Consider the following 25759-nt stretch of genomic DNA (forward strand, 5'->3'; position numbering starts at 1 on the left):
TGATAAAATACACTATTGGGTGAAGTTTGGTTGACTTCTGCGCAGCGGTTTGGGAGTTAACATCAAAATTACATTTCTCGGCCATATCGCATAGATCTCACTGTGAAAAGGCTTAAATGGCTTTTTTGACCTAAGTTTGAGGATTGCGCTCAAATCAAATGTCCTATAACCAAATTTTCACATGTAACTACTAGATTGTGATACAATACACTAATGGGTGAAGTTTGGTTGACTTCTGCGCAGCGGTTTGGGAGTTAACATCAAAATTACATTTCTCGGCCATATCGCATAGATCTCACTGTGAAAAGGCTTAAATGACTTTTTTAATTAAGTTTGATGATTGCGTTCAAACAAAATGTCCTAGAACAAAATTTTCAAATGTAACTACTAGATTGTGATACAATACACTATTGGGTGAAGTTTGGTTGACTTCTGCGCAGCGGTTTGGGAGTTAACATCAAAATTACATTTCTCGGCCATATCGCATAGATCTCACTGTGAAAAGGCTTAAATGGCTTTTTTGACCTAAGTTTGAGGATTGCGCTCAAATCAAATGTCCTAGAACCAAATTTCCACATGTAACTACTAGATTGTGATACAATACACTAATGGGTGAAGTTTGGTTGACTTCTGCGCAGCGGTTTGGGAGTTAACATCAAAATTACATTTCTCGGCCATATCGCATAGATCTCACTGTGAAAAGGCTTAAATGACTTTTTTAATTAAGTTTGATGACTGCGCTCAAACAAAATGTCCTAGAACAAAATTTTCAAATGTAACTACTAGATTGTCATACAATACACTATTGGGTGAAGTTTGGTTGACTTCTGCGCAGCGGTTTGGGAGTTAACATCAAAATTACATTTCTCGGCCATATCGCATAGATCTCACTGTGAAAAGGCTTAAATGGCTTTTTTGACCTAAGTTTGAGGATTGCGCTCAAATCAAATGTCCTAGAACCAAATTTTCACATGTAACTACTAGATTGTGATACAATAAACTAATGGGTGAAGTTTGGTTGACTTCTGCGCAGCGGTTTGGGAGTGAACATCAAAATTACATTTCTCGGCCATATCGCATAGATCTCACTGTGAAAAGGCTTAAATGACTTTTTTTAATTAAGTTTGAAGATTGCGCTCAAATCAAATGTCCTAGAACTAAATTTCCAAATGTAACTACTAGATTGTGATAAAATACACTATTGGGTGAAGTTTGGTTGACTTCTGCGCAGCGGTTTGGGAGTTAACATCAAAATTACATTTCTCGGCCATATCGCATAGATCTCACTGTGAAAAGGCTTAAATGGCTTTTTTGACCTAAGTTTGAGGATTGCGCTCAAACAAAATGTCCTAGAACAAAATTTTTAAATGTAACTACTAGATTGTAATACAATACACTATTGGGTGAAGTTTGGTTGACTTCTGCGCAGCGGTTTGGGAGTTAACATCAAAATTACATTTCTCGGCCATATCGCATAGATCTCACTGTGAAAAGGCTTAAATGACTTTTTTAATTAAGTTTGATGATTGCGTTCAAACAAAATGTCCTAGAACAAAATTTTCAAATGTAACTACTAGATTGTGATACAATACACTATTGGGTGAAGTTTGGTTGACTTCTGCGCAGCGGTTTGGGAGTTAACATCAAAATTACATTTCTCGGCCATATCGCATAGATCTCACTGTGAAAAGGCTTAAATGGCTTTTTTGACCTAAGTTTGAGGATTGCGCTCAAACCAAATGTCCTAGAACGAAGTTTTCAAATGTAACTACTAGAATGTGATACAATACACTATTGGGTGAAGTTTGGTTGACTTCTGCGCAGCGGTTTGGGAGTTAACATCAAAATTACATTTCTCGGCCATATCGCATAGATCTCACTGTGAAAAGGCTTAAATGGCTTTTTTGACCTAAGTTTGAGGATTGCGCTCAAACAAAATGTCCTAGAACAAAATTTTTAAATGTAACTACTAGATTGTAATACAATACACTATTGGGTGAAGTTTGGTTGACTTCTGCGCAGCGGTTTGGGAGTTAACATCAAAATTACATTTCTCGGCCATATCGCATAGATCTCACTGTGAAAAAGCTTAAATGACTTTTTTAATTAAGTTTGATGATTGCGTTCAAACAAAATGTCCTAGAACAAAATTTTCAAATGTAACTACTAGATTGTGATACAATACACTATTGGGTGAAGTTTGGTTGACTTCTGCGCAGCGGTTTGGGAGTTAACATCAAAATTACATTTCTCGGCCATATCGCATAGATCTCACTGTGAAAAGGCTTAAATGGCTTTTTTGACCTAAGTTTAATGATTGCGCTCAAACCAAATGTCCTAGAACGAAATTTTCAAATGTAACTACTAGAATGTGATACAATACACTATTGGGTGAAGTTTGGTTGACTTCTGCGCAGCGGTTTGGGAGTTAACATCAAAATTACATTTCTCGGCCATATCGCATAGATCTCACTGTGAAAAGGCTTAAATGGCTTTTTTGACCTAAGTTTGAGGATTGCGCTCAAATCAAATGTCCTAGAACCAAATTTCCACATGTAACTACTAGATTGTGATACAATACACTATTGGGTGAAGTTTGGTTGACTTCTGCGCAGCGGTTTGGGAGTTAACATCAAAATTACATTTCTCGGCCATATCGCATAGATCTCACTGTGAAAAGGCTTAAATGGCTTTTTTGACCTAAGTTTGAGGATTGCGCTCAAATCAAATGTCCTAGAACCAAATTTCCACATGTAACGACTAGATTGTGATACAATACACTAATGGGTGAAGTTTGGTTGACTTCTGCGCAGCGGTTTGGGAGTTAACATCAAAATTACATTTCTCGGCCATATCGCATAGATCTCACTGTGAAAAGGCTTAAATGACTTTTTTAATTAAGTTTGATGACTGCGCTCAAACAAAATGTCCTAGAACAAAATTTTCAAATGTAACTACTAGATTGTCATACAATACACTATTGGGTGAAGTTTGGTTGACTTCTGCGCAGCGGTTTGGGAGTTAACATCAAAATTACATTTCTCGGCCATATCGCATAGATCTCACTGTGAAAAGGCTTAAATGGCTTTTTTGACCTAAGTTTGAGGATTGCGCTCAAATCAAATGTCCTAGAACCAAATTTTCACATGTAACTACTAGATTGTGATACAATAAACTAATGGGTGAAGTTTGGTTGACTTCTGCGCAGCGGTTTGGGAGTGAACATCAAAATTACATTTCTCGGCCATATCGCATAGATCTCACTGTGAAAAGGCTTAAATGACTTTTTTTAATTAAGTTTGAAGATTGCGCTCAAATCAAATGTCCTAGAACTAAATTTCCAAATTTAACTACTAGATTGTGATAAAATACACTATTGGGTGAAGTTTGGTTGACTTCTGCGCAGCGGTTTGGGAGTTAACATCAAAATTACATTTCTCGGCCATATCGCATAGATCTCACTGTGAAAAGGCTTAAATGGCTTTTTTGACCTAAGTTTGAGGATTGCGCTCAAACAAAATGTCCTAGAACAAAATTTTTAAATGTAACTACTAGATTGTAATACAATACACTATTGGGTGAAGTTTGGTTGACTTCTGCGCAGCGGTTTGGGAGTTAACATCAAAATTACATTTCTCGGCCATATCGCATAGATCTCACTGTGAAAAGGCTTAAATGACTTTTTTAATTAAGTTTGATGATTGCGTTCAAACAAAATGTCCTAGAACAAAATTTTCAAATGTAACTACTAGATTGTGATACAATACACTATTGGGTGAAGTTTGGTTGACTTCTGCGCAGCGGTTTGGGAGTTAACATCAAAATTACATTTCTCGGCCATATCGCATAGATCTCACTGTGAAAAGGCTTAAATGGCTTTTTTGACCTAAGTTTGAGGATTGCGCTCAAACCAAATGTCCTAGAACGAAGTTTTCAAATGTAACTACTAGAATGTGATACAATACACTATTGGGTGAAGTTTGGTTGACTTCTGCGCAGCGGTTTGGGAGTTAACATCAAAATTACATTTCTCGGCCATATCGCATAGATCTCACTGTGAAAAGGCTTAAATGGCTTTTTTGACCTAAGTTTGAGGATTGCGCTCAAACAAAATGTCCTAGAACAAAATTTTTAAATGTAACTACTAGATTGTAATACAATACACTATTGGGTGAAGTTTGGTTGACTTCTGCGCAGCGGTTTGGGAGTTAACATCAAAATTACATTTCTCGGCCATATCGCATAGATCTCACTGTGAAAAAGCTTAAATGACTTTTTTAATTAAGTTTGATGATTGCGTTCAAACAAAATGTCCTAGAACAAAATTTTCAAATGTAACTACTAGATTGTGATACAATACACTATTGGGTGAAGTTTGGTTGACTTCTACGCAGCGGTTTGGGAGTTAACATCAAAATTACATTTCTCGGCCATATCGCATAGATCTCACTGTGAAAAGGCTTAAATGGCTTTTTTGACCTAAGTTTAATGATTGCGCTCAAACCAAATGTCCTAGAACGAAATTTTCAAATGTAACTACTAGAATGTGATACAATACACTATTGGGTGAAGTTTGGTTGACTTCTGCGCAGCGGTTTGGGAGTTAACATCAAAATTACATTTCTCGGCCATATCGCATAGATCTCACTGTGAAAAGGCTTAAATGGCTTTTTTGACCTAAGTTTGAGGATTGCGCTCAAATCAAATGTCCTAGAACCAAATTTCCACATGTAACTACTAGATTGTGATACAATACACTAATGGTTGAAGTTTGGTTGACTTCTGCGCAGCGGTTTGGGAGTTAACATCAAAATTACATTTCTCGGCCATATCGCATAGATCTCACTGTGAAAAGGCTTAAATGACTTTTTTTAATTAAGTTTGAAGATTGCGCTCAAATCAAATGTCCTAGAACTAAATTTCCATATGTAACTACTAGATTGTGATAAAATACACTATTGGGTGAAGTTTTGTTGACTTTTGCGCAGCGGTTTGGGAGTTAACATCAAAATTACATTTCTCGGCCATATCGCATAGATCTCACTGTGAAAAGGCTTAAATGGCTTTTTTGACCTAAGTTTGAGGATTGCGCTCAAATCAAATGTCCTATAACCAAATTTTCACATGTAACTACTAGATTGTGATACAATACACTAATGGGTGAAGTTTGGTTGACTTCTGCGCAGCGGTTTGGGAGTTAACATCAAAATTACATTTCTCGGCCATATCGCATAGATCTCACTGTGAAAAGGCTTAAATGGCTTTTTTGACCTAAGTTTGAGGATTGCGCTCAAATCAAATGTCCTAGAACCAAATTTCCACATGTAACTACTAGATTGTGATACAATACACTAATGGGTGAAGTTTGGTTGACTTCTGCGCAGCGGTTTGGGAGTTAACATCAAAATTACATTTCTCGGCCATATCGCATAGATCTCACTATGAAAAGGCTTAAATGACTTTTTTAATTAAGTTTGAGGATTGCGCTCAAATCAAATGTCCTAGAACCAAATTTTCACATGTAACTACTAGATTGTGATACAATAAACTAATGGGTGAAGTTTGGTTGACTTCTGCGCAGCGGTTTGGGAGTGAACATCAAAATTACATTTCTCGGCCATATCGCATAGATCTCACTGTGAAAAGGCTTAAATGACTTTTTTTAATTAAGTTTGAAGATTGCGCTCAAATCAAATGTCCTATAACTAAATTTCCAAATGTAACTACTAGATTGTGATACAATACACTATTGGGTGAAGTTTGGTTGACTTCTGCGCAGCGGTTTGGGAGTTAACATCAAAATTACATTTCTCGGCCATATCGCATAGATCTCACTGTGAAAAGGCTTAAATGGCTTTTTTGACCTAAGTTTGAGGATTGCGCTCAAACCAAATGTCCTAGAACGAAATTTTCAAATGTAACTACTAGAATGTGATACAATAAACTATTGGGTGAAGTTTGGTTGACTTCTGCGCAGCGGTTTGGGAGTTAACATCAAAATTACATTTCTCGGCCATATCGCATAGATCTCACTGTGAAAAGGCTTAAATGGCTTTTTTGACCTAAGTTTGAGGATTGCGCTCAAACAAAATGTCCTAGAACAAAATTTTTAAATGTAACTACTAGATTGTAATACAATACACTATTGGGTGAAGTTTGGTTGACTTCTGCGCAGCGGTTTGGGAGTTAACATCAAAATTACATTTCTCGGCCATATCGCATAGATCTCACTGTGAAAAGGCTTAAATGACTTTTTTAATTAAGTTTGATGATTGCGTTCAAACAAAATGTCCTAGAACAAAATTTTCAAATGTAACTACTAGATTGTGATACAATACACTATTGGGTGAAGTTTGGTTGACTTCTGCGCAGCGGTTTGGGAGTTAACATCAAAATTACATTTCTCGGCCATATCGCATAGATCTCACTGTGAAAAGGCTTAAATGGCTTTTTTGACCTAAGTTTGAGGATTGCGCTCAAATCAAATGTCCTAGAACCAAATTTCCACATGTAACTACTAGATTGTGATACAATACACTAATGGGTGAAGTTTGGTTTACTTCTGCGCAGCGGTTTGGGAGTTAACATCAAAATTACATTTCTCGGCCATATTGCATAGATCTCACTGTGAAAAGGCTTAAATGGCTTTTTTGACCTAAGTTTGAGGATTGCGCTCAAACCAAATGTCCTAGAACGAAATTTTCAAATGTAACTATTAGAATGTTATACAATACACTATTGGGTGAAGTTTGGTTGACTTCTGCGCAGCGGTTTGGGAGTTAACATCAAAATTACATTTCTCGGCCATATCGCATAGATCTCACTGTGAAAAGGCTTAAATGGCTTTTTTGACCTAAGTTTGAGGATTGCGCTCAAACAAAATGTCCTAGAACAAAATTTTCAAATGTAACTACTAGATTGTGATACAATACACTATTGGGTGAAGTTTGGTTGACTTCTGCGCAGCGGTTTGGGAGTTAACATCAAAATTACATTTCTCGGCCATATCGCATAGATCTAACTGTGAAAAGGCTTAAATGACTTTTTTAATTAAGTTTGATGATTGCGTTCAAACAAAATGTCCTAGAACAAAATTTTCAAATGTAACTACTAGATTGTGATACAATACACTATTGGGTGAAGTTTCATTGACTTCTGCGCAGCGGTTTGGGAGTTAACATCAAAATTACATTTCTCGGCCATATCGCATAGATCTCACTGTGAAAAGGCTTAAATGGCTTTTTTGACCTAAGTTTGAGGATTGCGCTCAAATCAAATGTCCTAGAACCAAATTTTCAAATGTAACTACTAGATTGTGATACAATACACTAATGGGTGAAGTTTGGTTTACTTCTGCGCAGCGGTTTGGGAGTTAACATCAAAATTACATTTCTCGGCCATATCGCATAGATCTCACTGTGAAAAGGCTTAAATGGCTTTTTTGACCTAAGTTTGAGGATTGCGCTCAAATCAAATGTCCTAGAAGCAAATTTCCACATGTAATTACTAGATTGTGATACAATACACTAATGGGTGAAGTTTGGTTGACTTCTGCGCAGCGGTTTGGGAGTTAACATCAAAATTACATTTCTCGGCCATATCGCATAGATCTCACTGTGAAAAGGCTTAAATGACTTTTTTAATTAAGTTTAATGATTGCGCTCAAACCAAATGTCCTAGAACGAAATTTTCAAATGTAACTACTAGAATGTGATACAATACACTATTGGGTGAAGTTTAGTTGACTTCTGCGCAGCGGTTTGGGAGTTAACATCAAAATTACATTTCTCGGCCATATCGCATAGATCTCACTGTGAAAAGGCTTAAATGGCTTTTTTGACCTAAGTTTAATGATTGCGCTCAAACCAAATGTCCTAGAACGAAATTTTCAAATGTAACTACTAGAATGTGGTACAATACACTATTGGGTGAAGTTTGGTTGACTTCTGCGCAGCGGTTTGGGAGTTAACATCAAAATTACATTTCTCGGCCATATCGCATAGATCTCACTGTGAAAAGGCTTAAATGGCTTTTTTGACCTAAGTTTGAGGATTGCGCTCAAATCAAATGTCGTAGAACCAAATTTCCACATGTAACTACTAGATTGTGATACAATACACTAATGGGTGAAGTTTGGTTTACTTCTGCGCAGCGGTTTGGGAGTTAACATCAAAATTACATTTCTCGGCCATATCGCATAGATCTCACTGTGAAAAGGCTTAAATGACTTTTTTAATTAAGTTTGATGATTGCGTTCAAACAAAATGTCCTAGAACAAAATTTTCAAATGTAACTACTAGATTGTGATACATTACACTATTGGGTGAAGTTTCATTGACTTCTGCGCAGCGGTTTGGGAGTTAACATCAAAATTACATTTCTCGGCCATATCGCATAGATCTCACTGTGAAAAGGCTTAAATGGCTTTTTTGACCTAAGTTTGAGGATTGCGCTCAAATCAAATGTCTTAGAACCAAATTTCCACATGTAACTACTAGATTGTGATACAATACACTAATGGGTGAAGTTTGGTTTACTTCTGCGCAGCGGTTTGGGAGTTAACATCAAAATTACATTTCTCGGCCATATCGCATAGATCTCACTGTGAAAAGGCTTAAATGGCTTTTTTGACCTAAGTTTGAGGATTGCGCTCAAATCAAATGTCCTAGAAGCAAATTTCCACATGTAATTACTAGATTGTGATACAATACACTAATGGGTGAAGTTTGGTTGACTTCTGCGCAGCGGTTTGGGAGTTAACATCAAAATTACATTTCTCGGCCATATCGCATAGATCTCACTGTGAAAAGGCTTAAATGACTTTTTTAATTAAGTTTAATGATTGCGCTCAAACAAAATGTCCTAGAACAAAATTTTTAAATGTAACTACTAGATTGTAATACAATACACTATTGGGTGAAGTTTGGTTGACTTCTGCGCAGCGGTTTGGGAGTTAACATCAAAATTACATTTCTCGGCCATATCGCATAGATCTCACTGTGAAAAGGCTTAAATGACTTTTTTAATTAAGTTTGATGATTGCGTTCAAACAAAATGTCCTAGAACAAAATTTTCAAATGTAACTACTAGATTGTGATACAATACACTATTGGGTGAAGTTTGGTTGACTTCTGCGCAGCGGTTTGGGAGTTAACATCAAAATTACATTTCTCGGCCATATCGCATAGATCTCACTGTGAAAAGGCTTAAATGGCTTTTTTGACCTAAGTTTGAGGATTGCGCTCAAATCAAATGTCCTAGAACCAAATTTCCACATGTAACTACTAGATTGTGATACAATACACTAATGGTTGAAGTTTGGTTGACTTCTGCGCAGCGGTTTGGGAGTGAACATCAAAATTACATTTCTCGGCCATATCGCATAGATCTCACTGTGAAAAGGCTTAAATGACTTTTTTTAATTAAGTTTGAAGATTGCGCTCAAATCAAATGTCCTAGAACTAAATTTCCATATGTAACTACTAGATTGTGATAAAATACACTATTGGGTGAAGTTTGGTTGACTTCTGCGCAGCGGTTTGGGAGTTAACATCAAAATTACATTTCTCGGCCATATCGCATACACTGTAAATGCTAACATTCAAATTAATTAAATTTGATAAGTGAACTAAACTCAGTTTTCATCAACCTGTTGTGAACACTACTTTTAAATAAGTAAGTAGTAATTTGGGGTTGGAGAACTTGCTTAACTTGATATATCCCAGTTAAGTCAAATTAGAAAAAATAATTTATTGTACCCAGTGTCCTTTGCGCGTTCTATCAGACATGCGCAGATCTGCCCTGCCTACTTTCGCGCTCTTTCCATCACCTTTCTCATTTATTTTAGCCATTGTGGGTTTATTTGTCCTCAGCACACTGATTTGGTAAGTAAATATTTTACTCTTTTGTAAACCGTCTATTTGTCTTGTTGTAGTGTAGTAGCCTGTGTGCTGCCAGGGAGGAAAAGTGTCAATTACATCAAATATCACCGCTAGCAAGCATGCTATATGACCGTGACAGTAACCTCATAATTTTCAGAAACAAATGTAGACTACAGTTTATGGTAGACTACCATTTATGCCGGCGTTTTGAATTCTTGGTGATTAAGTTGACAGACGGGGCTCGTAACGTTTTTTAGGCGATGGGAGAGGTTTTTAAAACCGATTTAAAACAGTTACCGAGCGGTTTTAAGTTAGCTGGACCGAGGGGAGGTTCGCTTCCTGTGTTACCGAGCAGTTAAGTTAGCTAGACCCAGAGGAGGTTCGCTTCCTGTTTTCAAAATAAAAACAGTAATTCTATCGTTAGTGGGTGTTTTATTTTGTGAAAATAACAGGAAGTGCCTTAGTCACTACGGCCAGCTTGAGTAGCGCCGAATTTCCACGTTGTGGATCTAAACGGCTACTTTCTCACGTAAAAATGTTAGAAATGTCGATAAAGTGATTTATTTACAGAGTTAGTGCTAGAATTAAGTCAGCTTCAGCCTGTCTATTTCGGCTCAGGTAAGAGCTAAATGCACACTCAGACTTTATGTACGCCAACGTAATCGGTTCTTGCGTTAGAGCAGTGGTCCCCAAACTACGGCCCGCGGGCCGTATCCGGCCCGCCTCCACATTTGGTCCGGCCTCCTGAACCCCCCCCCCCAAATAGTGTTATCTATTTCCTGGCTTTTTTTCTGTGAAGAACCCAAACAGGGTTATTTGGTTATTATCTCTTTAATTAATAGTGTTATTATTATATGATATTATATCATATTATATTATGTTATTATTTTTATTTTATTTTGTTGCGTGAAGAATCCAGAAAGGGTCATTTAATTGTGGCTTTCTGAAAAACAATACATTTTTACATTTAGGCACTGCTGCAATCGTCACACTGTTTCTGTTACAAACTGACCCGGCCCCTCATCAGAGAAGGGAAAGTCATGTGGCCCTCACAGGAAAAAGTTTGGGGACCCCTGCTTTAGAGTGTTTGTCATCTGCACTTCCATTTGCTTTTCTTCATGTGCAGTGCTCCCCCTCCATGTTTGATCAAACTGCACTGATAATTTGAAATTGTTTTAAAATGCATTAATCGCAAAAACGGAGGACTAGATCACATTTCAGAGTGCAGAGATCACAGTCGATGCTATAACAACCTGGTGTGTTGAAGGTTGGTCATTTATGTGCCTATATTTTGAAATTGTTGCCTTAATTTTGTGTTCTTTTTCACCGTCCCCCAATCAGGCTGAAGCAAATGGTCAGAAGTCCACACATACCTCAGTCTCTGCAATTACAGGTATGTCTCATACACTGATCAATGAATTATTTAATATTTGTATTTGTTGGGTTGGGATAACAAACATGCATTAATGTTTTTACAGATGGATTAAGAAATTAATTGTACATCTCAATTTGAATGTTAAAAAAATAATCAATTACATTAATTCAAAAATAACTCATTATTACACAGTTTGTGAATATTAAACTAATTCATTGCAGATTTTAATTTGTGATTAAAAATAATTGGACATTTTAATTTGTAACTGTTAAGAAAAAATGTAACTTTTTTTTCTAACAAGTTCTCAATGCTGAAATTATTATGTCTTTTCAGGTCAACCAGAGCAGTATTCTCTAATGCAGTGGACTTGTAAGTACTGCACATTTTCTGCTGGAAAGAGAGGCTACTTGCTTAAGCATTACCGCTTAAAACATGGATACCACACTCGGACATCCCTACTCCCCATGTCTTCATAAGGACTGCCTCTGCACATTTAAATCTTTTAATGCACTCAAAGTACACCTATCGACATGCCACTCTCAAAAAGATGCAGACAAAAGTGGAGAAACTGCATTTGACTGTCAGTTGTGCAACTTTGTGGAGCCTTGTTAAGAAGCAGACTTCTTTACCCATTTGCGAAGACATCTTAAGCTGAGGCAAATGGTTACTTGCATATATCAAGACTGTAACTTTCAGAGCACTGTTTATTCTACCTTCACTGCACACAAAAGCAGAAATGTGAAATGAGTTTGAACCATAGTATGGGTAGGACATTTGTGTCTAAATCATTCAATCCCAATAAAAGTTGCTTCAATCAAAAAAAATATTTTTAATGAAAGAAAAAGAACCTCTTGCTAAAATGTTTTTTTGAAAATATATATATTTTGAAATATATATATTTTTTTATTGACGTGTCACTTTTTTTGCAAAGCATGAAGTTTTAAACTTTTTTTTTTTTAAAGTGGAAAAAGTTTTTGAAGGCACTTTTTTTCGATTGAATCATTTTGACACAAAGATACGATTTCAACGCTACTTCCGACATGTTTGAGTGGCAGGTGACTACGCCAATGGCATAAAAGCATGCAGCAAGAATAATGGCCACCAGAGCTCCATCGAGCCATCGGACTCTGCTTGAGTCCAAGCCGAAAATAGGGCACCGGTACGTGGGTGTGAAATCGGCATCTCACCGGAGTGCCTGCGATGGTATGGTGCGCTGCTGCTTAATGTCATTCAACAAAGGGAACTTCACCCGCTGCCCTGACGTGATAGTTGGCAATCGTGGTCCAACCGCAGTGTCGCGACGCGCCGGTACGTGAGTGGCTGACGAGTGGCCCGACACTAGCCTGCCCAGTAAGCGAGTGGACTACCGGCGAGTCGCCGGCATCCGCGCCGGGAGCCCCCTTCGGGAGCCCTGTCGCTTCAGCTTTGAATGAGTGTTGTGTCACTCGTGGGCCGTCCACTCAACAGCCGGCCTCCGCGCCGGGGAGGGGGGGTGATATCGGGGTCCGCCAGTGTGCCGAGACAGGGCACCGTACCATCGCGGACACTCCGGTGAGATGCCGATGTCACACCCTCCTACCGGTGCCCTATTTTTGGCTTGGACTCGAGCAGAGTCCGATGGCTGGATGGAGCCCTGGTGGCCATTATTCTTGCTGCCTGCTTTTATGCCATTGGCGTAATCACCTGCCACTCAAACATGTCGGAAGTAGCGTTGAAGTTGTATCTTCGTGTCAAAATGATTCAACCGAAAAAAAGTGCCTTCAAAACTTTTTCCACTTCAGAAAAAAAAAAAAAAGGCGTTTAAAACGTTTTGCTTTTCAAAAAAAGTGACACGTCAATAAAAAAATATATATTTAAATTAAAAAAAAATTTGCAAAAGATTTTTTTCTCTTTGATTAAAAATAGTTTTTTTGATTGAAGCAACTTTTATTGGGATTGAATGATTTGGACACAATTGTCCTCTACCCATAATATGGCTCAAACACAAAAAGGATTGCTTCGCTCAAAGAAAACAGTTTCAATGAAAAATAAAGTGTTGAAATGTGAATTTCTGAGTCTCAAATATTTTTTCACATTCAAACCTTTTTTTCTACAATTGATTTTTTTAAAGTTACTTTTTCTTCGATTGAAAAAAAATATATATCTACTAATGACATACTTTTGACTAGAAATTAGACTTTTTTTTTTAGACGATAGAGCTTAATATGAAATTAGAATTTGAATAAAAATAAGACACATATTCTTGGTAAGATTTTAGGTTTCTGAGGTGTATAACTCCAGTACACGTTTTGCATGTACTCTTCTGGTGATGTGAAAAAAACAAGGTATCTTGTTCACTGTTTCAGGTGTTAAAGTGAAATTTGAATTTGAACTGAGTTGTGTGTTTTAAAAAGAGTTCTGTATTTTTATATTTATTTTATCACTGCTGCACAGTTTAAACCATGGGGCAATGTTGATTGTAGTTCGTTGTGATCACTAATATTGTTGAAGAAATCAGAACTGTTAGCTTTACCAGAGCTCAAGCTCATGTTGTAATGGGCCATCAGGCAATGTCCCACAATACGAACTTTCAAACTCAGCTCAAGCAGTGGTTGAAAGCAAATCAGTCTTGCAATCACTGACTTTTAAGTTCTTAGTAACGTATTGTATTGTTGTTTTATTGTAATCTTTTGTTATTTCTTTCCTTTTTGTATCTTTGTGTCACCTGTTTAGGGACTACAGATGTAAATTTGCATATACTTGCTACAATCTGGCATATTTACATCTTTTTAGATGTTCATCAATGTGCACTGTCCCTATTAAATAAATAAATAAAAATAATGGGCAACTAGTTTGTTGCCATGTCTTCAATGCTAAGTTAATGTCCTGAAATTATGAAAATAGGATCTCTCCTGTTAGTCTTTGGAAATCACAGGATAGGAGTGAACATTGATGCAGTTCAGGTATTATTCAGTAATTTCTGTCGCAAAAGGTTATCTTAGGTACTTATACTGTACTTTGTATGAAGTGCAAAATGTTGGCAAAAGTGGGTTTATAATTAATCCACTGATTGTTCATTGATACTGAGAATTAACCAAACACTGTTCAGCCTGCCAGGAGCCAGTGTCTCCCATTAAATGCACTTTTGAGCATTTTAAAGTAAACTTTAATTCCACTGAGTTAATCCAATGAGTGTTCTCCATTTATTGTGTTCTGGGGGTCATTACTATTAGATAATGTGTTTTTAATAAAATTAGTATGTGCAGTTGTAATTTCTATTGTGGAATTCTTTTAGGTCAAGAAAATTAAGTTGACCTGAATATGATGGATGAAATGGAAAACTAAAGATAATTAATACACAATTATCACTTGAATACTGCACTCAAAAAAAAAAAAAAGTTACTACAATCCAATTATTTGAGTTAATTTGAGTATTGTACACTCAAAATAAGCAAGTTACTGTAATCCAGTTATTTAAGTTAGTTTGAGTACTGCCAACTCAAAATAAACAAGTGACTATAATCCAATTTTTTTAAGTTAATTTGAGTACTGCCAACTCACAATAAACAAGTGACTATAATCCAAAATTTTTAAGTTAATTTGAGTACTGCCAACTCAAAATAATTAAGTTAATCAAATCTAATTCATCTAAGTCAACATAAATTAAATTTTTTAAGGCAGCAAGTTTGCATATTTTTTTTTAGTAAAGTCAACTTATAATATTTTACAGTGTAGATCTCACTGTGAAAAGGCTTAAATGACTTTTTTAATTAAGTTTGATGATTGCGTTCAAACAAAATGTCCTAGAACAAAATTTTCAAATGTAACTACTAGATTGTGATACAATACACTATTGGGTGAAGTTTGGTTGACTTCTGCGCAGCGGTTTGGGAGTTAACATCAAAATTACATTTCTCGGCAATATCGCATAGATCTCACTGTGAAAAGGCTTAAATGACTTTTTTAATTAAGTTTGATGATTGCGTTCAAACAAAATGTCCTAGAACAAAATTTTCAAATGTAACTACTAGATTGTGATACAATACACTATTGGGTGAAGTTTGGTTGACTTCTGAGCAGCGGTTTGGGAGTTAACATCAAAATTACATTTCTCGGCCATATCGCATAGATCTCACTGTGAAAAGGCTTAAATGACTTTTTTAATTAAGTTTGATGATTGCGCTCAAACAAAATGTCCTAGAACAAAATTTTCAAATGTAATTACTAGATTGTGATACAATACACTATTGGGTGAAGTTTGGTTGACTTCTGCGCAGCGGTTTGGGAGTTAACATCAAAATTACATTTCTCGGCCATATCGCATAGATCTCACTGTGAAAAGGCTTAAATGGCTTTTTTGACCTAAGTTTGAGGATTGCGCTCAAATCAAATGTCCTATAACCAAATTTCCACATGTAACTACTAGATTGTGATACAATACACTAATGGGTGAAGTTTGGTTGACTTCTGCGCAGCGGTTTGGGAGTGAACATCAAAATTACATTTCTCGGCCATATCGCATAGATCTCACTGTGAAAAGGCTTAAATGACTTTTTTTAATTAAGTTTGAAGATTGCGCTCAAATCAAATGTCCTAGAACTAAATTTCCAAATGTAACTACTAGATTGTGATAAAATACACTATTGGGTGAAGTTTGGTTGACTTCTGCGCAGCGGTTTGGGAGTTAACATCAAAATTACATTTCTCGGCCATATCGCATAGATCTCACTGTGAAAAGGCTTAAATGGCTTTTTTGACCTAAGTTTGAGGATTGCGCTCAAATCAAATGTCCTATAACCAAATTTCCACATGTAACTACTAGATTGTGATACAATACACTAATGGGTGAAGTTTGGTTGACTTCTGCGCAGCGGTTTGGGAGTTAACATCAAAATTACATTTCTCGGCCATATCGCATAGATCTCACTGTGAAAAGGCTTAAATGACTTTTTTAATTAAGTTTGATGATTGCGTTCAAACAAAATGCCCTAGAACAAAATTTTCAAATGTAACTACTAGATTGTGATACAATACACTATTGGGTGAAGTTTGGTTGACTTCTGCGCAGCGGTTTGGGAGTTAACATCAAAATTACATTTCTCGGCCATATCGCATAGATCTCACTGTGAAAAGGCTTAAATGGCTTTTTTGACCTAAGTTTGAGGATTGCGCTCAAATCAAATGTCCTAGAACCAAATTTCCACATGTAACTACTAGATTGTGATACAATACACTAATGGGTGAAGTTTGGTTTACTTCTGCGCAGCGGTTTGGGAGTTAACATCAAAATTACATTTCTCGGCCATATCGCATAGATCTCACTGTGAAAAGGCTTAAATGGCTTTTTTGACCTAAGTTTGAGGATTGCGCTCAAACCAAATGTCCTAGAACAAAATTTTCAAATGTAACTACTAGAATGTGATACAATACACTATTGGGTGAAGTTTGGTTGACTTTTGCGCAGCGGTTTGGGAGTTGACATCAAAATTACATTTCTCGGCCATATCGCATAGATCTCACTGTGAAAAGGCTAAAATGGCTTTTTTGACCTAAGTTTGAGGATTGCGCTCAAACAAAATGTCCTAGAACAAAATTTTCAAATGTAACTACTAGATTGTGATACAATACACTATTGGGTGAAGTTTGGTTGACTTCTGCGCAGCGGTTTGGGAGTTAACATCAAAATTACATTTCTCGGCCATATCGCATAGATCTCACTGTGAAAAGGCTTAAATGACTTTTTTAATTAAGTTTGATGATTGCGTTCAAACAAAATGTCCTAGAACAAAATTTTCAAATGTAACTACTAGATTGTGATACAATACACTATTGGGTGAAGTTTGGTTGACTTCTGCGCAGCGGTTTGGGAGTTAACATCAAAATTACATTTCTCGGCCATATCGCATAGATCTCACTGTGAAAAGGCTTAAATGGCTTTTTTGACCTAAGTTTGAGGATTGCGCTCAAATCAAATGTCCTAGAACCAAATTTCCACATGTAACTACTAGATTGTGATACAATACACTAATGGGTGAAGTTTGGTTTACTTCTGCGCAGCGGTTTGGGAGTTAACATCAAAATTACATTTCTCGGCCATATCGCATAGATCTCACTGTGAAAAGGCTTAAATGGCTTTTTTGACCTAAGTTTGAGGATTGCGCTCAAACCAAAAGTCCTAGAACGAAATTTTCAAATGTAACTACTAGAATGTGATACAATACACTATTGGGTGAAGTTTGGTTGACTTCTGCGCAGCGGTTTGGGAGTTAACATCAAAATTACATTTCTCGGCCATATCGCATAGATCTCACTGTGAAAAGGCTTAAATGGCTTTTTTGACCTAAGTTTGAGGATTGCGCTCAAACAAAATGTCCTAGAACAAAATTTTTAAATGTAACTACTAGATTGTAATACAATACACTATTGGGTGAAGTTTGGTTGACTTCTGCGCAGCGGTTTGGGAGTTAACATCAAAATTACATTTCTCGGCCATATCGCATAGATCTCACTGTGAAAAGGCTTAAATGACTTTTTTAATTAAGTTTGATGATTGCGTTCAAACAAAATGTCCTAGAACAAAATTTTCAAATGTAACTACTAGATTGTGATACAATACACTATTGGGTGAAGTTTGGTTGACTTCTGCGCAGCGGTTTGGGAGTTAACATCAAAATTACATTTCTCGGCCATACCGCATAGATCTCACTGTGAAAAGGCTTAAATGGCTTTTTTGACCTAAGTTTGAGGATTGCGCTCAAATCAAATGTCCTAGAACCAAATTTCCACATGTAACTACTAGATTGTGATACAATACACTAATGGGTGAAGTTTGGTTTACTTCTGCGCAGCGGTTTGGGAGTTAACATCAAAATTACATTTCTCGGCCATATTGCATAGATCTCACTGTGAAAAGGCTTAAATGGCTTTTTTGACCTAAGTTTGAGGATTGCGCTCAAACCAAATGTCCTAGAACGAAATTTTCAAATGTAACTATTAGAATGTGATACAATACACTATTGGGTGAAGTTTGGTTGACTTCTGCGCAGCGGTTTGGGAGTTAACATCAAAATTACATTTCTCGGCCATATCGCATAGATCTCACTGTGAAAAGGCTTAAATGGCTTTTTTGACCTAAGTTTGAGGATTGCGCTTAAACAAAATGTCCTAGAACAAAATTTTCAAATGTAACTACTAGATTGTGATACAATACACTATTGGGTGAAGTTTGGTTGACTTCTGCGCAGCGGTTTGGGAGTTAACATCAAAATTACATTTCTCGGCCATATCGCATAGATCTCACTGTGAAAAGGCTTAAATGACTTTTTTAATTAAGTTTGATGATTGCGTTCAAACAAAATGTCCTAGAACAAAATTTTCAAATGTAACTACTAGATTGTGATACAATACACTATTGGGTGAAGTTTCATTGACTTCTGCGCAGCGGTTTGGGAGTTAACATCAAAATTACATTTCTCGGCCATATCGCATAGATCTCACTGTGAAAAGGCTTAAATGGCTTTTTTGACCTAAGTTTGAGGATTGCGCTCAAACCAAATGTCCTAGAACGAAATTTTCAAATGTAACTACTAGAATGTGATACAATACACTATTGGGTGAAGTTTGGTTGACTTCTGCGCAGCGGTTTGGGAGTTAACATCAAAATTACATTTCTCGGCCATATCGCATAGATCTCACTGTGAAAAGGCTTAAATGGCTTTTTTGACCTAAGTTTGAGGATTGCGCTCAAATCAAATGTCCTAGAACCAAATTTCCACATGTAACTACTAGATTGTAATACAATACACTAATGGGTGAAGTTTGGTTGACTTCTGCGCAGCGGTTTGGGAGTGAACATCAAAATTACATTTCTCGGCCATATCGCATAGATCTCACTGTGAAAAGGCTTAAATGACTTTTTTTAATTAAGTTTGAAGATTGCGCTCAAATCAAATGTCCTAGAACTAAATTTCCAAATGTAACTACTAGATTGTGATAAAATACACTATTGGGTGAAGTTTGGTTGACTTCTGCGCAGCGGTTTGGGAGTTAACATCAAAATTACATTTCTCGGCCATATCGCATAGATCTCACTGTGAAAAGGCTTAAATGGCTTTTTTGACCTAAGTTTGAGGATTGCGCTCAAACAAAATGTCCTAGAACAAAATTTTTAAATGTAACTACTAGATTGTAATACAATACACTATTGGGTGAAGTTTGGTTGACTTCTGCGCAGCGGTTTGGGAGTTAACATCAAAATTACATTTCTCGGCCATATCGCATAGATCTCACTGTGAAAAGGCTTAAATGACTTTTTTAATTAAGTTTGATGATTGCGTTCAAACAAAATGTCCTAGAACAAAATTTTCAAATGTAACTACTAGATTGTGATACAATACACTATTGGGTGAAGTTTGGTTGACTTCTGCGCAGCGGTTTGGGAGTTAACATCAAAATTACATTTCTCGGCCATATCGCATAGATCTCACTGTGAAAAGGCTTAAATGGCTTTTTTGACCTAAGTTTGAGGATTGCGCTCAAACCAAATGTCCTAGAACGAAATTTTCAAATGTAACTACTAGAATGTGATACAATAAACTATTGGGTGAAGTTTGGTTGACTTCTGCGCAGCGGTTTGGGAGTTAACATCAAAATTACATTTCTCGGCCATATCGCATAGATCTCACTGTGAAAAGGCTTAAATGGCTTTTTTGACCTAAGTTTGAGGATTGCGCTCAAACAAAATGTCCTAGAACAAAATTTTTAAATGTAACTACTAGATTGTAATACAATACACTATTGGGTGAAGTTTGGTTGACTTCTGCGCAGCGGTTTGGGAGTTAACATCAAAATTACATTTCTCGGCCATATCGCATAGATCTCACTGTGAAAAGGCTTAAATGACTTTTTTAATTAAGTTTGATGATTGCGTTCAAACAAAATGTCCTAGAACAAAATTTTCAAATGTAACTACTAGATTGTGATACAATACACTATTGGGTGAAGTTTGGTTGACTTCTGCGCAGCGGTTTGGGAGTTAACATCAAAATTACATTTCTCGGCCATATCGCATAGATCTCACTGTGAAAAGGCTTAAATGGCTTTTTTGACCTAAGTTTGAGGATTGCGCTCAAATCAAATGTCCTAGAACCAAATTTCCACATGTAACTACTAGATTGTGATACAATACACTAATGGGTGAAGTTTGGTTTACTTCTGCGCAGCGGTTTGGGAGTTAACATCAAAATTACATTTCTCGGCCATATTGCATAGATCTCACTGTGAAAAGGCTTAAATGGCTTTTTTGACCTAAGTTTGAGGATTGCGCTCAAACCAAATGTCCTAGAACAAAATTTTCAAATGTAACTATTAGAATGTTATACAATACACTATTGGGTGAAGTTTGGTTGACTTCTGCGCAGCGGTTTGGGAGTTAACATCAAAATTACATTTCTCGGCCATATCGCATAGATCTCACTGTGAAAAGGCTTAAATTGCTTTTTTGACCTAAGTTTGAGGATTGCGCTCAAACAAAATGTCCTAGAACAAAATTTTCAAATGTAACTACTAGATTGTGATACAATACACTATTGGGTGAAGTTTGGTTGACTTCTGCGCAGCGTTTTGGGAGTTAACATCAAAATTACATTTCTCGGCCATATCGCATAGATCTCACTGTGAAAAGGCTTAAATGACTTTTTTAATTAAGTTTGATGATTGCGTTCAAACAAAATGTCCTAGAACAAAATTTTCAAATGTAACTACTAGATTGTGATACAATACACTATTGGGTGAAGTTTCATTGACTTCTGCGCAGCGGTTTGGGAGTTAACATCAAAATTACATTTCTCGGCCATATCGCATAGATCTCACTGTGAAAAGGCTTAAATGGCTTTTTTGACCTAAGTTTGAGGATTGCGCTCAAATCAAATGTCCTAGAACCAAATTTCCACATGTAACTACTAGATTGTGATACAATACACTAATGGGTGAAGTTTGGTTTACTTCTGCGCAGCGGTTTGGGAGTTAAGATCAAAATTACATTTCTCGGCCATATCGCATAGATCTCACTGTGAAAAGGCTTAAATGGCTTTTTTGACCTAAGTTTGAGGATTGCGCTCAAATCAAATGTCCTAGAAGCAAATTTCCACATGTAATTACTAGATTGTGATACAATACACTAATGGGTGAAGTTTGGTTGACTTCTGCGCAGCGGTTTGGGAGTTAACATCAAAATTACATTTCTCGGCCATATCGCATAGATCTCACTGTGAAAAGGCTTAAATGACTTTTTTAATTAAGTTTAATGATTGCGCTCAAACCAAATGTCCTAGAACGAAATTTTCAAATGTAACTACTAGAATGTGATACAATACACTATTGGGTGAAGTTTAGTTGACTTCTGCGCAGCGGTTTGGGAGTTAACATCAAAATTACATTTCTTGGCCATATCGCATAGATCTCACTGTGAAAAGGCTTAAATGGCTTTTTTGACCTAAGTTTAATGATTGCGCTCAAACCAAATGTCCTAGAACGAAATTTTCAAATGTAACTACTAGAATGTGGTACAATACACTATTGGGTGAAGTTTGGTTGACTTCTGCGCAGCGGTTTGGGAGTTAACATCAAAATTACATTTCTCGGCCATATCGCATAGATCTCACTGTGAAAAGGCTTAAATGGCTTTTTTGACCTAAGTTTGAGGATTGCGCTCAAATCAAATGTCCTAGAACCAAATTTCCACATGTAACTACTAGATTGTGATACAATACACTAATGGGTGAAGTTTGGTTGACTTCTGCGCAGCGGTTTGGAAGTTAACATCAAAATTACATTTCTCGGCCATATCGCATAGATCTCACTATGAAAAGGCTTAAATGACTTTTTTAATTAAGTTTGAGGATTGCGCTCAAATCAAATGTCCTAGAACCAAATTTTCACATGTAACTACTAGATTGTGATACAATAAACTAATGGGTGAAGTTTGGTTGACTTCTGCGCAGCGGTTTGGGAGTGAACATCAAAATTACATTTCTCGGCCATATCGCATAGATCTCACTGTGAAAAGGCTTAAATGACTTTTTTTAATTAAGTTTGAAGATTGCGCTCAAATCAAATGTCCTAGAACTAAATTTTCAAATGTAACTACTAGATTGTGATACAATACACTATTGGGTGAAGTTTGGTTGACTTCTGCGCAGCGGTTTGGGAGTTAACATCAAAATTACATTTCTCGGCCATATCGCATAGATCTCACTGTGAAAAGGCTTAAATGGCTTTTTTGACCTAAGTTTGAGGATTGCGCTCAAACCAAATGTCCTAGAACGAAATTTTCAAATGTAACTACTAGAATGTGATACAATAAACTATTGGGTGAAGTTTGGTTGACTTCTGCGCAGCGGTTTGGGAGTTAACATCAAAATTACATTTCTCGGCCATATCGCATAGATCTCACTGTGAAAAGGCTTAAATGGCTTTTTTGACCTAAGTTTGAGGATTGCGCTCAAACAAAATGTCCTAGAACAAAATTTTTAAATGTAACTACTAGATTGTAATACAATACACTATTGGGTGAAGTTTGGTTGACTTCTGCGCAGCGGTTTGGGAGTTAACATCAAAATTACATTTCTCGGCCATATCGCATAGATCTCACTGTGAAAAGGCTTAAATGACTTTTTTAATTAAGTTTGATGATTGCGTTCAAACAAAATGTCCTAGAACAAAATTTTCAAATGTAACTACTAGATTGTGATACAATACACTATTGGGTGAAGTTTGGTTGACTTCTGCGCAGCGGTTTGGGAGTTAACATCAAAATTACATTTCTCGGCCATATCGCATAGATCTCACTGTGAAAAGGCTTAAATGGCTTTTTTGACCTAAGTTTGAGGATTGCGCTCAAATCAAATGTCCTAGAACCAAATTTCCACATGTAACTACTAGATTGTGATACAATACACTAATGGGTGAAGTTTGGTTTACTTCTGCGCAGCGGTTTGGGAGTTAACATCAAAATTACATTTCTCGGCCATATTGCATAGATCTCACTGTGAAAAGGCTTAAATGGCTTTTTTGACCTAAGTTTGAGGATTGCGCTCAAACCAAATGTCCTAGAACGAAATTTTCAAATGTAACTATTAGAATGTTATACAATACACTATTGGGTGAAGTTTGGTTGACTTCTGCGCAGCGGTTTGGGAGTTAACATCAAAATTACATTTCTCGGCCATATCGCATAGATCTCACTGTGAAAAGGCTTAAATGGCTTTTTTGACCTAAGTTTGAGGATTGCGCTCAAACAAAATGTCCTAGAACAAAATTTTCAAATGTAACTACTAGATTGTGATACAATACACTATTGGGTGAAGTTTGGTTGACTTCTGCGCAGCGGTTTGGGAGTTAACATCAAAATTACATTTCTCGGCCATATCGCATAGCTCTCACTGTGAAAAGGCTTAAATGACTTTTTTAATTAAGTTTGATGATTGCGTTCAAACAAAATGTCCTAGAACAAAATTTTCAAATGTAACTACTAGATTGTGATACAATACACTATTGGGTGAAGTTTCATTGACTTCTGCGCAGCGGTTTGGGAGTTAACATCAAAATTACATTTCTCGGCCATATCGCATAGATCTCACTGTGAAAAGGCTTAAATGGCTTTTTTGACCTAAGTTTGAGGATTGCGCTCAAATCAAATGTCCTAGAACCAAATTTCCACATGTAACTACTAGATTGTGATACAATACACTAATGGGTGAAGTTTGGTTTACTTCTGCGCAGCGGTTTGGGAGTTAACATCAAAATTACATTTCTCGGCCATATCGCATAGATCTCACTGTGAAAAGGCTTAAATGGCTTTTTTGACCTAAGTTTGAGGATTGCGCTCAAATCAAATGTCCTAGAAGCAAATTTCCACATGTAATTACTAGATTGTGATACAATACACTAATGGGTGAAGTTTGGTTGACTTCTGCGCAGCGGTTTGGGAGTTAACATCAAAATTACATTTCTCGGCCATATCGCATAGATCTCACTGTGAAAAGGCTTAAATGACTTTTTTAATTAAGTTTAATGATTGCGCTCAAACCAAATGTCCTAGAACGAAATCTTCAAATGTAACTACTAGATTGTGATACAATACACTATTGGGTGAAGTTTGGTTGACTTCTGCGCAGCGGTTTGGGAGTTAACATCAAAATTACATTTCTCGGCCATATCGCATAGATCTCACTGTGAAAAGGCTTAAATGGCTTTTTTGACCTAAGTTTGAGGATTGCGCTCAAATCAAATGTCCTAGAACCAAATTTCCACATGTAACTACTAGATTGTGATACAATACACTAATGGGTGAAGTTTGGTTTACTTCTGCGCAGCGGTTTGGGAGTTAACATCAAAATTACATTTCTCGGCCATATCGCATAGATCTCACTGTGAAAAGGCTTAAATGACTTTTTTAATTAAGATTGATGATTGCGCTCAAACAAAATGTCCTAGAACAAAATTTTCAAATGTAACTACTAGATTGTGATACAATACACTATTGGGTGAAGTTTGGTTGACTTCTGCGCAGCGGTTTGGGAGTTAACATCAAAATTACATTTCTCGGCCATATCGCATAGATCTCACTGTGAAAAGGCTTAAATGACTTTTTTAATTAAGTTTAATGATTGCGCTCAAACCAAATGTCCTAGAACGAAATTTTCAAATGTAACTACTAGAATGTGATACAATACACTATTGGGTGAAGTTTAGTTGACTTCTGCGCAGCGGTTTGGGAGTTAACATCAAAATTACATTTCTCGGCCATATCGCATAGATCTCACTGTGAAAAGGCTTAAATGGCTTTTTTGACCTAAGTTTAATGATTGCGCTCAAACCAAATGTCCTAGAACGAAATTTTCAAATGTAACTACTAGAATGTGATACAATACACTATTGGGTGAAGTTTGGTTGACTTCTGCGCAGCGGTTTGGGAGTTAACATCAAAATTACATTTCTCGGCCATATCGCATAGATCTCACTGTGAAAAGGCTTAAATGGCTTTTTTGACCTAAGTTTGAGGATTGCGCTCAAATCAAATGTCCTAGAACCAAATTTCCACATGTAACTACTAGATTGTGATACAATACACTAATGGGTGAAGTTTGGTTTACTTCTGCGCAGCGGTTTGGGAGTTAACATCAAAATTACATTTCTCGGCCATATCGCATAGATCTCACTGTGAAAAGGCTTAAATGGCTTTTTTGACCTAAGTTTGAGGATTGCGCTCAAACCAAATGTCCTAGAACGAAATTTTCAAATGTAACTACTAGAATGTGATACAATACACTATTGGGTGAAGTTTGGTTGACTTCTGCGCAGCGGTTTGGGAGTTAACATCAAAATTACATTTCTTGGCCATATCGCATAGATCTCACTGTGAAAAGGCTTAAATGGCTTTTTTGACCTAAGTTTGAGGATTGCGCTCAAACAAAATGTCCTAGAACAAAATTTTTAAATGTAACTACTAGATTGTAATACAATA

The 25759-nt window shown here is 36.6% G+C and overlaps 1 long non-coding RNA gene across 1 annotated transcript; it reads left to right on the forward strand.

Moving 5' to 3' along the window:
• The first annotated feature begins 9838 nt into the window (after positions 1 to 9838).
• On the forward strand, positions 9839 to 12106 carry LOC130922544 (uncharacterized). The gene is made up of 3 exons (XR_009064526.1): positions 9839 to 9884; positions 11223 to 11274; positions 11590 to 12106. It is a non-coding gene; the product is annotated as an uncharacterized LOC130922544 (long non-coding RNA).
• The last annotated feature ends 13653 nt before the right edge of the window (positions 12107 to 25759 follow it).

This window comes from Corythoichthys intestinalis, chromosome 1, assembly GCF_030265065.1.
Source record: "Corythoichthys intestinalis isolate RoL2023-P3 chromosome 1, ASM3026506v1, whole genome shotgun sequence".
In the NCBI taxonomy this organism is placed as follows: Eukaryota; Metazoa; Chordata; class Actinopteri; order Syngnathiformes; family Syngnathidae; genus Corythoichthys; species Corythoichthys intestinalis.